At 56.0% G+C, this 12,678-nt stretch overlaps 1 long non-coding RNA gene across 1 annotated transcript; it reads right to left on the bottom strand.

The window, feature by feature from the left end:
• Positions 1–1,128: 1,128 nt before the first annotated feature.
• LOC309664702 lies at positions 1,129–5,646 on the bottom strand. The gene is made up of 4 exons (XR_014265991.1): positions 4,794–5,646; positions 2,064–2,161; positions 1,571–1,971; positions 1,129–1,461 (listed from the first exon to the last, which is right to left on the bottom strand). It is a non-coding gene; the product is annotated as an uncharacterized lncRNA (long non-coding RNA).
• Positions 5,647–12,678: the final 7,032 nt, after the last annotated feature.

The following is a 12,678-nucleotide window of genomic DNA, read 5'->3' as shown; positions in this document are numbered from 1 at the left end:
ATCAAGGCCTTATTGACGAGTAGTGCTCAGAGCCTGCGAGTGGGTTGACAAGTGTAGGCGGTCCTTCCTGTGCCCCAAGAAAGCACATCCTTACGGGGAAAGTGGCGAGTAAGGGCTCACGTCAGGGCGGGGGTCGCGTGCACTCCAGGAGGCCTGTGCTGTGTGCAGCTCAGGGGAAGTTAGGCCCGGGCTCAAGGAAGGTTCCAGAGGAGGGAACCGTGGATGGTCTCTGAGGATGAGGAGGGGGTTTTTCCAGGAGGGCGTGGAAGGCAGAGGCAGGATGCACACCCGCTTTGGGGAATGGGCCCACAGATGGGTGGGGCTGTGGGGTTGCAGAAGGGGGACTCACGGGTGATACAGAGTCTCGGGGGTCCCAGGCAGGGCATCGGGGCCTTGAGTCGGGCTCTGGCAGCTGCATGGGCTGTGGAGCAGGAGGGGCGGGAAGCATGACCCCCGGGAGATAGCTCAGGGGCCCTGGCACTGCCCACATCCCGCCGGGCCTGGCTGCGAGCCGCTGGGCCTCGCTCACCCTCTCACCCACCTCCACCGCTGCCCTCTACTCCTCAAGCCTCTCAGATCTCCAGAATGTTGGCCACCACTGCTTCTGCAGTTGGGGTCTGTGTGGAGTGGTCCCTTCCTGCGCCAAGACTGCGGTCCTTGGACCCACTTCAGGAGAGCTTGGCTGGTGTTGACATTGGCATAAAAGATGACAGAGCTTCTTCCATGAAGAAGGGACTCCTGACACACTGACAGCAGAATCAATCCCAGGGCATGGCACATAGTTGGAATTAATGCTACTTTTTTTTCTTTTTAAAGTGATAGTACCTAATAAAAGGCGATTCGTTTGGGAAGTCACATTCCTTGAATCAAAAGCTATGTGTCATGATAACAAGATTCAAGGGCAGCTTGGCCTCCCACCTGGTTTGATCAGGACATCAGGCTTGGAGACAGGCCGGCAGGGAGCGTCAGGGCATCTGATTGGGCCCCCGGAGTCTGGAGCGGGCTGGCTTTCCCGGGATAGTGGGTGGGCTGGACGGAGGCAAGCTCCCATCCCCCCAACCCCCAGGGGCCCGCATTTTTCACCAAGTTTTCACCTTTTAAGAGAAGGGGCTATTTTTAACCAGCCTGTCAACACCCCTGTAATTATTTATTTTTCACATTGAAAACTGACAAAGATGCTACATCTGAGGCAGCATAAAGTCTCCTTAACAGCACGGAAGTGGGGGGCGTGGAACGTGTGGGATGCAGGCAGAAGAGGACACATTTTGAAAGGAGGCCCTCCAAGGTGGGCTCTGGAAGACGCAGGGAGGCGCTCGGAGAAGGGATTGAGCTCTGTCCTGTTGCTTTGACGTCTGGAGGGATGCACAGGACTGATGTCCCACGGGGGAGGTGATGCCCTCCCAGGGGCTGTTTAGGGTCCAGGGGCAGGCGAGGGGGTGATGGCTGCCCCAGCTCTGGACTCTGGATGGGGGAGACGGCAGGGGGGCACTGAGTCTCCGAGATGCGAGACACGTGACACGTTTCTTCAAGAACAGAGGTGAGGAGTCACCCTGGCCCTGAGAGCACGTACCTGGGAGTGTCTTCAAGGCCAAATTCCTTCCCTGATTCCTGCCGGGGGCCCAGAAAGCCCCTGATGCCAGCCCCAGAGGTGCAGCTTGCCCTTGTGTAGATTGCACTGCGGTCAGGGCACCCACTGACCACCTGATGCCTGGAGATCGATCCCCCTGTGGGACGTGCCACTGAGCACTCCAGGTACCCAAAGTGGCCCAGGCTGCCTCGGGATGAGGTCAGCAGCTGTCTCCAGAGATGCTTGGAGAGCCGGCGTTGGCCCTCCTGGAAGTACGGCGCAGAGAATCTGAGCATCATAGGGGATGGTGGGCTGGTGGGGAGGATGGGGGAGGGGTTTGACTGGAGTGCCCTCAAGGTCCTTCCCAGCCCTGGGTTCATGATGGGTCCAGACTTTTGGAAACCCTGAAAAGATGAGAAAAAATGACTAATCGAAGCCTGAACTCAGATTCCCCTCCCCCTCCCCTTCCCTCCCCCACTCCAAGTGTTCTCCTCACATCTTTCATCCTGGTCTTCGAACAACTTCAGGATTCAAGGGCACTGAGTGCTGTGCATGCAGCAGGCTGTTCATAGATGCTTGCTGAAAGACTTCCCGCTGTTGACAAAAGCTTGGTGAGTTTTCTATTTAGATAAACCTGACCTGTGCCTCCCCTACCAAGCCAGTGCATCTGCGTCAGGATGATGTATCCAGACCGTGATTGTGACCCGGTGGCTCTGCTCATTCCACAGACGCCTTCAGGGGAAGATGTGACAGAAAATAACCAGCCGGCCAGACAGGGAGCGGGGACTTCTTGCCTCCGACCTCAGCTGGTCCCGTGACCCCAGTGGCTCCATCTGCGTCACCGAACCGACCTAGAGCTCCCACAGCTCACCCTGAAATTCAAGAGCTTCTAGAACAGCCCCACCAAGAACGATGCTGGAGCCTGGAGTACAGGACCGAGCAGGTGCCTATCGGGGCTCTGCCGCTGGCTAGCTGGAGATGACCTTCTTTGCTCAGAATCTAGTACCTCGTTTCTGAGATGAGGCAGTCAGAGTGGTTCTGCGGTTTCTCCAAGACTGCAAGCGCCAAAGGCAAGACCCCCGTCTTCTTCTTTGCCCTGCAGTCCCCACCCAGCAAGCAGTAGGGCCCCGTGCGGGCGTTCTTCTGGGCTGCATCGGCTGCAGTGACCGGGGAACTGTATCCTCGGTGCTTGCGCCCACACTGGCTCCTTTTCCACAGAGACGGCTCTGGGGCCAGGCCACTCTCCAGGGCAGCCGTTCTCCCTGCCGTAACCCAGCCCGGGGCCTGCATGCCTCCCAAGGTGGGGAAGAGAGAGATGGAAGGGAACCACCTCCACCTGGAACGACTGCTTGCATCTCATTGGCTAGAACTGGCCACATGACCCCACATCCCACATCCCATCTGGTCTTCCACCTCCCAGACCCCAGAAGGAGAACCATGAAACGGGATCTGCTGAGCATGAAGGACTGTCTCTGCCTCTTACGTTTCTCTTAAATGAGCAAATAAATGAAAGCTTGCCCGAGGCCTGGTGGGTGGCCGTTGGTGGGGCGAGGCCACGGCCAAGAAGGCAGAGTGATTGTTTAAATGTTGCTTAATTCCAGGAGCACTTTGTCCTTTAAACACATGTGAGATGCCTTATCACACTTCAATGAAATCCTCATTTAGGACAGCATTTTAAAGGCATTTCCGAGCGAGTGAGCCAGCACTGGGCTTTGGGTGTCTGGTTGGCCCCGGCCTCAGAGAGAGATGCTGTCTCATAATCCTGCAGCCCACAGGGTGATGGATTGCTCTGAGAGAGCGCGGCTGACCCTGGGCAGGGGGCAAGGAATGAGGTTCTAATGATGGATGACCCAAGGAGGCTGGTTTAATTTCCCACCATTACTTGCCACTCTGCGGCCGGCGCCTGCGTCATTTCCCAAGCTCTGTCCATCCATCAGGCAAACATGAGGTCAAAGGTGCTCCTCATTTCTTTGTTGGAGGACCTGGTGCTGGGGGGAGGGAAGGGGGGAGGGAGGGTGGGGGGAACGTATGCCCTCCTCAGAGGCAGGATGGGAGTTTAGCAAAACCAGAAGAACTGGTTAGAAACCCCTGGTCTGGGCTGGTTAATGTTGCAGGAAGAGCGGGGTTTTGTGTGCTGATTTCCGACTTGGGGTGTGGACCGCTCATGCAGACCCTCCCCGTTGCTGGACACACAGCTCAACGAGGGCACTGTCTGGAATTGCCTGCTGGTCGATTGCACCACGGGGCAGAACCTTCCCTCCAGACGGGGCTGTATTCCTCCCTCATATTGTCATTCCAAAAAGGGGTACTGTTTTGTCTCCCCACCCACCCGAACCCTCCCTGGTGGAGGTGTTGCGTTTGTGTGTGTGTTTTGAAGTGTGGGTAGAGAGCAGCCAGGGAGAGCAGAGGGGTGTCCCGTATGTTAGTGACAAAGCTGTCTCATCACTGGCAGCGGCTGGCGCCTCCTCCCTCCTGCCCTCACCCCTCTGCCCTGGGCCCCTCCTCCGAGCACTTGGTCTATCCGAGCAGGGGCATCCCTGGCCTATAAGGTCATGTGCGGTGCCAGCAAGTTTGATGCCCCGGATGCTTCACCCCAGCCTGCCACACTCCCCTTCTCTGAGGTGTCAGCTGCCTGCCTTTAAAAATAGCTCTAGGGCTTCCCTGGTGGCGCAGTGGTTGAGAATCTGCCTGCCAATGCAGGGGACACGGGTTCGAGCCCTGGTCTGGGAGGATCCCACATGCCGCGGAGCAACTGGGCCCGTGAGCCACAATTACTGAGCCTGCGCGTCTGGAGCCTGTGCTCCGCAACGAGAGAGACTGCGACAGTGAGAGGCCCGCGCACCGCGATGAAGAGTGGCCCCCGCTTGCCACAACCAGAGAAAGCCCTCGCACGGAAGCGAAGACCCAACACAGCCAGAAATAAATAAAAAATAAATAAATAAATAAAAATTAAAAAAAAAATAGCTCTATTGTTTTCTTCTGATTATAACACAAATCTATCGTCATGGCAAAAAAAAGTTCAGAAAATTCAGAAAGTTGAAGGAGATTGTCACCACCCCCGCAACTAGCGACCACCCTGCGACTCCATCGTTATTGCAAAAACAGTTCAGAAAATTCGGAAAGTTGAAGAAGGAAACGGTGACCAAGCCCCAAGCCCCGCTAGCAAGCACCCAGTTTCTGAGCAGAAAGACGGGCCTGTGTGCGCAAGCCCGGGCTGTGCACTTACTGTGTTATAGCCAGCTATTTCCCGCTTCTGAGTTCTGTGACATCGTCCACGTCCACAGATGCTGAGCCTTGGGTCACTTTCTTGGCTATACCGAGTCACCGCTGAGAACCCAGTTTCCAGCCGGGCTGGGTGTGACCTTGGGTGCAGCAGAGAACGCTCCCGGAACAGCCCCCACCTCTGACCACGGCTCCAGGCTTCAGGGAGACGATGCTCACTTGTGCACAGGGTTTGGCCCGGACCTCAGGCCGCCGGCCTCCTCCGCGCCCCGACTCCTGCCAGCCCCCTGCTGAGATTCCCCTGCACGAAGTGCAGATCAGTGCACCCCGTTCTGCTGAAGGCTGACGAGCTGATTTGAGTTTTCCTCCCGTAAACGTCACAGCAGTGGCCGTCCTTGATGTTGGGTCTTTGCTTGCTTGGCTGATTTAGCTCTAAGATAATTGCCTGCAAGAGGAGCTTCTCCGTCCCTGGGTCCCTCTTTGTACGATTCTGAATGTGTTTAGGAAATAGATCAGAGAGGCTCTGATGTTGCTTTTAGAAACATCACCCAGTGCCCGAGTTTGCACACAGGCCGCTAGGTGCAGGGTGGAAGGGGCTGGTCAGAGGGAGCTTGGCCATCGGAAGCCCCCGGCCCTTCCTAAGCTGCAAGGCTGCTTCCAGATTCCCGGAAACCGGAGTCCAGCTTAACCCATTTTCTAGGCTCAGGCAGAGAGGTTGCTCAGTGGAGGAGCCGAGGGGGCACATAGGGCCGGGGTGGGTGGAGCTCTGGAGCTCCGACCTCACTTTCTCCTGCAGCCCCACCCGCCTACCTGGCCCCTCCCAGGGCAAGCGCATGGCTGACTCTGAGGGGCTGCGTCTGGAGACGGAGTGGCCGATGCGGGGAACGTGGCGGTTATCGCGGGGTCCTTGCTGCTCCCCGGGGATTTTACTTGCTGCGCGTTTAGTCCCAGCCAACTAATTATGATGAAAGAAAACCTCTGGGCTGTAGCCTGGAGAAACGGCACCCGCTTTGGGGTTTGCCAGTGCTCCCCACTCATCAGGCTGTCTGTGCCTCTTCATGGTCGTTAACCCATTAGGCCCCGGCCCGGGCACCTCCCTGGGTCGTGGGGAACGCTGACCAGTGCCACCAGCTTCCCATCTTGAGCGGAGCCCGTAGCCCACCTGGTGCCGGTGGCCTGCCGCTCCCTCCACTCTGGGTGTGGGTCCTGCCAGCCCTGCGTGACGGCGGCGCCCCAGGGGCAGGCACTTGGCCTTGCTCATCCCTATTCCCTCTCAGGCCTGGACTCTAGCAGAGTTAAGGGGAGACCAGCTACTGACCGTCAGTGTTCAGCTGCCCATCAACCCTGCTGCGCCAGCCCTGGTGTCCCTGGAACCTTCTACCCAGCGGCCGCAAGGGTGGCTGTGACTGCGCTTCCCCGGCTGGCTGTCCTCCACCCAGCGTGGAGTAGGGTCCTCGCAATCACGTGCTGCAGGGGTCAGTGTACAGATGAGGTCTACACGTGTGATACAGGTGTTCCTTCTGCACGCCACCGGGACCCACCCAGGCTCTCCCTGGGCCGCCACGGAGGACGCGCCTCGGAGCCCTCGGACACCAGGGAACGCGGGGTCAGCCCATCTCGGCCTCACAAACCGTGTAGCTGGAGCAAGTCCATCTGGTAGCCCTTGGCCAGCCCTTCTCGCACCTCACCCTCCGACACGCCCACCGCGCCAGCCAAGTGCTGCCCATTCCCCAGGCTGCCCTCACTTGCCCGACGAGCTCTCCCTCTGGCCGGACTCTGGCAGTTAAGTCGTGCCCTGGAATGGCCCAAGCATCAACCTGCTTGTGTTGCCAAGGATCGTGCTGTTTTGCCTGGCATTCGCTTCTATAACTAGATAATAGTCAGGGCTGTTATTTATCATGTGCTCGTTAACGGGCTACGCGCTCTCTGCATCCCAGTCTTGAATCCTGAGGAGAAGCCTGCAGGGAGGTTATCCTTCATTCCATTTTAGAAATGACATCCAGAGGGCGGTCCCCCACCCCTACCCCCACAATCCCGCATCTGGAAGGGAGGCTCGGGATCCCGGTCTGTGCCCAGCTCTCTCTGCCCTCTGAGGGAGAGGCTGGCATGGTGACCTTAAGCCTGGCCTGTGCCCTTCCCAGATGCAGGCTGAGGCACACAGCTCTGGGGCTTCCAGGGTGGCGGGTCAGTGTGAAGCCGTGGGGAGTGGAGACCAAGGGGCAGGTGTGTCTCCAGCCAAGGGGCTGCACTGCCCAGAGACACCTGTGCCCACTACTCATTGCAAGGTTAGGGAGGGGAGGCGTGGCCCTAAGACCCGTCTTCAGACAGTGATCCTGGACCCTGGCTGACCCTTCTTCCCGGACAAGAAGGCTTGGTCCTTAGGGAGACCGTCCTTCCGGCAGGACTCAAGTGGATCTGACCCAGACAGCACAACCCCAGCGGCACTCTGGAATCTTCTCTCCCAGCAGAACTTAAGAACGATGTTCCCAAGTCATCCCCCATGTTGCGTTGGGGGTTGTACTGCCCGCAGCTCCGTGGGTTCCAGACTCGTTAGTACCACGTCGTCCCGGGAAGCCCAGCCTCGGAAGCCAGAGCTGGAGACCTGCAGGTGATCTTCAGCCCTGGGCCAGCTGCTTCTCACCCGCTCCGCCCCCCAGCACCGTCAGCTGCCAGGTGGCCGGGAGCCAGGCTGTCCAAGGACACGGTCACTCCCCTCCAAGGAATAAGGACATTGGTGGGGGCACAGGTGAGAACGTTTCACTGAGTCCTGGGGACCCCGAGGCTGCTTGCGGGCCAGACCAGGTGTAGTGATGGGGAAAGCTGGGGAGAGCAGCAGTGGGGAGCCCCCCCGCTGAGGGCAGCGTCCCTCCCTCCTTGTGCGGAACGGTGTCAGGACTTTTTTTTTTGCGGAGAAAATCACAGCGTCCTTCCCCCGGCTGGGCTTGCATGGGCAGCGGTCACCACGCACACCAGGCACCATGCGGGCTCTGGACACGCTTCCCCCCACCCCGTAGCCCCCATGACCACGTGAGACATCTTTCGTGGATGCGGAAATGGAGGTTCGGAGAGGTGGGAACTCGCCCAAGGGCACGTGGGTCGACGGCGGGATTCCAGGTGGAGGAAGGGCCACACCACCGCTCAGCGTGCTTGGTGGGCCCGGAGTCAGGGCCACAGGGGCTCTCGATGGGCTAGACAGGACCAAGCACCTGTCATCACTCGACCTGCCGCAGTGCCCCGCTCTGCTCCTCGGGCACCGACGCCCTGCAGACAGGAAACCGAGACACTCCTGCAGGACCTCATGGTTGGGGCAGAAAACTCGGAGCGGTCAGGCCACCGTCCTTTCAGTGGGGCATGAGCAAAGGCACGGATCAGGAGTGAAGAAGTGTCCGACCGAGGAGCGGCTGAGCACATGTGACATGTGATTTGGGGCTCTATTAGGCTGTGGTTTCCCCATAGCGCCAGGCACGGGGCAGGGGCCGTGTGCTGATGCCCGGACCTGCTTTGTCAGGAAGCACCACTGTGGCTTCTCTGGCTCTGGTTATGCAGCCCCCGATGGCCTGGAGTACTCACCGAGCCCTGCCCCGTCCCCGGGATGGAGGAGGCTGAGAGGGACGTCGCGAGTCGGGGGTGGAGGGAGGGTCTCTGTCCCCTGGGGCTTCCGGCCCACCTGGAGGTGCCAGGCACACAGGTGAGTCAGCAGCACGTGGTGATCTATAAACCAGTGCCCAGCACTCGGGACACGCTGGGGACAGGTCGTGCACGTCCCTGAGCAGTGACATTCCTGTGATCACATGGCGTCCTGAGGACAAAAGTTGTTCCCGGTCAGAGCTCTGGGACCAGAAGTCTGCTGATGGATCACTTATGCTTTGGTAGTCTTCCAGAAAGGGGAAAGACAACGGCTGTCCTTCACTTGTCCAGAACCGAAGAGGGCAGCTGGTCTTCCAGAAAGAGAGAAAGAGACAGAGAGAGACAGACAGACACAGAGAGACAGAGAAAGAGAGAGACAATGAGAGAGGGAGATAGACACAGAGAGATGGGGAAGGGGGCGAATATTCATCTTACTGGCCAGGGATGGCAGTGAGGGGCCCAGGGTCTCTTGGACACTGGACAGCTGAGCTGGGGCCAGGCCTCCAGGCTCCCACGTCCACCTGGACATACCCTACGACAGGCCAGCCACACTGGGGTGGGTCCCTGCTTTCCCAGATCTCACTCTTTAGTGGAGACACATACTAAACAACTACCTTACAAATAGCTTTCACTGAAATGATCATTTAAAAAAAATCTTTTAATTTTTATATAATTGTACAGTTACAGAGAAATTGCACAAACAGTACAAGGTACTCTCGTATACTATTGTGTTTTCTCTCTCCTTCTGTCACTACACACACACAGACACAGACACACACACACACACACACACACGCAGACACGTCTATATCATTTTCCGAACTATTTGAGAGTAAGTTGGAACCACGTGGCTGGCTCTTTGCCCTCAAGGTCAGCACTGAACAAGGACAGCCCTCATATAATCACAGTGCAATGATCAAAACCAGGAGATCATAGTTTTCACATGGCACAGTCCATATTCAAGTTTGTCCAGTTGGGCTGTGCATTCTCGGGAGGTCCACCCAGAAGTGAGGTTGTATCTTTCTCAGTGCATCATCCCAGGAGGCGGATATTGTCTTTTCAAGAAATTAAGAAAAGAAAAAAATATCTCCTTGATGGTAGCCTCCATATTTACCACACCCAGTGGTCTTCTCTCCCCACTCCAGATGGGAACATCCATCTAGAATCAATTCCTTCATCCCAAAGAACCTTCTTTAATATTTCTTTAGTGCAGGTGACGAATTCTCTCAGTTTGTGTTTATCTGCAAATATCTTTTTCCGCCTTCATTTTTGGAGGATATTGTCACTGATATGTCCTCAATCCCATACTTTCTGTTCCTCATCGCTTCTGGTAAGAAACCAGACATCATCTATATCTTTATTCCCTTGCAGGCAATGAGTCTGCTTTGGAGAGCTTTTTCTAAATCTTTGGTTTTCAGTGATTTGATTATGATGTGTTTAGGAGTCGTTTTCTTTGTATTTCTTCTACTTGCATTTGGCTGATACTCTTGAATCTGTAAGTTTTCTGTTCTTCACAAAATTCGGGGAATTTTTGATCATTAGTCCTTCAAGTCTTTTGTTTCTGGCCCATTCTCTCTCATAAAGAGATGTATGTTGTACCTCTTGATATTTTCCCCCTGGTTGTGGAGGCTCTGTTCATTTTTTTCAATATTTTTTCTGTCTCTGCTTCCGAGAGGAGATTTTCTATTGCTCCATCTTTCAGCTCGCTGGCCCTTTCTCCTGCCATTTTCAGTCCGTTGTTAACTCCATCCAGCAAGTGTCACAATTTCACATGTTGAGCTCTTTAGTCCTAGAATTTTCTTTTTATTCTCTTTTATAATTTCCATTTGTTTATTGAGATTTCCCCTATTCATTTTTGATGAAATAATTTTCTTTGAGACTCAAATATATTTATATTAGCTGCTTTAACTCTTTGTCTGCTATTTCTAACATCTGGGTTTTTTCAAAGTCAGTCTCTATGAACTGTTTTTTCCCCCCTGTTTATAGGTCACACTTCCTTATTCACATGTCCAGTCATCTTTGTTGTATGCTTGACATTGTGGATAGGATAGTGTTGAGAGTCTGGATACTGTTGTCTTTCTAGGGAGGGTGTTGAGTTGTGTTCTGACAAGTAGCTCATTTACTGGCAGATCAGATGATTCTCAGGCTTGGGTTTGAGTTTTATTAGATATGTTTACAGAGATTCTTTCTCTAGGGCTAGATTAGTCCTGCTCCTAAGGCATAGCCTTTCTGGGGTGTCAGTTGAATGCCTGGGAATTTCAACAGGGTTTCTCTGTTCCTGCTGGTCATGAAGATTATCTCCCTAAACGTGCAGCCAAGTATTCAGATGTCATGGGACCCCATGTGGATTTTGGAGGCTCCTACTTGTGCAGTTTCTACCTCTCCTGTACTCTGCCCCCAACTGCAGCTACCTCTCCAGCCCCAAACTCCAATCCCTGCCTCCCCAGCTCAGAAGAGCCACATTCTCTGCCTGAGCAGTCACCACACATCATCGAAGAAAGGAGAACTCCATGAACAGAGTCCGGGAGGGACCACATGGGGGTCCAGAAAGTGCCCCAGACAGGAAGCCAGCGACTGTGGGACTCACGCTGTACACTCCTCCCCTCTCAGGATTCCAGTCCCACTGCTGTCGAGGCTGAGAAACTTTGTCCCCATTTTGTCCAATCTTGTAGCTGTCTGCAGCAGTAGGGCTAGTCTGGCACCATCATGGCCAGAAGTGGAAGTCCTCCACAGTGAGTTTTAAGTTACAGTTTTGGTCAGCGCTGTGAAGGAGAGAAAGCAGGGTGCTTTGTGAGGTGCAAACAAGTCGGAGGGTCAGGAAGTGTTCCCTAAAGATCTGAAGAGTCCGAGCTGAAATCTGAAGGGGCGTGTGTATGTGCGTGTGTTCTGCGCACACGTGTACTTGTACGCACATGCGATGAGCAGAACCACGTTCTCAGTAGGGGAACAGCATCTGTGAAATTTCCTGTGTTGGGAAAGTGGTTGATGTGTCCCCGGAAGCTGAAAAAAAGGTCAGTGTGAGCGGCTCCAGTGCTTCCCAAGTGCCACACCCAGCGTGGGTGGGAGACGGGGTATAGAGCCCCCTCACCTGTCCACCACCACCTGCCCCCCCAGCCTCGTCCATTTATTCCAGTGTGCCTATTATCATTTCCTCTGTGCGTGTGACATGGAAGAGGAGGTTGGGGACCCTGGGAAAATGCGCAGGTGGAGGGAAGGAGCCTGGATAGTAAGACAGCAGGCATCTGAGAGCACATGGGAGCCACGGAAGCTGTAGAGCGGGGAGGAGCCGAAGCAGGCGTGTGCTTCTGAAGGCCACTGGCTGAAGTATCCCTGGTGGCTCCACAAAAGACTCAGGTGCATTTGGGTTAGGAAGCTGGTCTCTCACTTTGTGCCCTTCCCCAGGGAGCTCCTGGCGGCTCCCTCCAGGCACTCACCTGAGCTTCATGGCCCCAGGGTGCACGGTTCCATGAGTAATAGTTTTTCAGACAAAGAAACCCAAGGCCCTGGGAGGTGAACGGTTCATGGGCACTGTCTCCAGGCCTCAGAGGCACTTCATCATCCGTGACCAGGGTGCCCCAGTTCCACCGGTGCACGCGGCCCCTCCCCTCCCAGCGGGATCCCTGATACTACAGACCCTGGTGCTCGGCAAGGAGTGATGGGTATTCTAGCACCAGTTCTGTGCTGCTCCCTGTGCTGGTGTCGGGGCACAAGGGCCCAGGTCACAGGCTCCTCAGGGCCTTACAGACCTTCGCGGGTCGGTCTAGACGAGGGAGACTGCCCTGGCCAGCTGGCCCCTGAGACCTCCTCCCATGGGCTGTCTGGGGTCTGCCCCACCTCTGCTGGACTTGGGAATGGGTGTGGCCACGCACGCCTGGGGTCAAGGGGTGGAGGAGGCCGTGCTCACAGTGGGAGCATTAGACGGTAACTCGCGGGTCCTTCTGGGACTTGCATGGGGCCTCAGGCCCACTTCTGAACCTCCCTCTTTCACACGGCCTGAAAACAGGCTTAGAGGAGGGTCTCTCTGAGGCCAGGGGAGACCTGGCTTAGATGACCCCTGCGCATGGGGCAGTTATGGGGGATTCTGCTGAGCTGGAAGCCGCTGTTGGCAGTGCCTCAACACCTCCAAGCTGAGAGCTCCCGGGCCCTGGCCTCTGGGGGTGAGGAGGAGGCCGTGTCCTGCCCCAGGCACAGATGGGCACCAAGCCATGGGCACAGGAGAGCCTGTGGCTGCTGACACTCAGTGCGGTCCCAGTGGAAAGCCC

This window comes from Balaenoptera physalus (genome assembly GCF_965194825.1).
Source record: "Balaenoptera physalus genome assembly, chromosome: 7".
Lineage (NCBI taxonomy): Eukaryota > Metazoa > Chordata > Mammalia > Artiodactyla > Balaenopteridae > Balaenoptera > Balaenoptera physalus.
The sequence above is the reverse complement of the archived record's forward strand: the minus strand, read 5'-3'. Positions and strand labels throughout refer to the sequence as shown.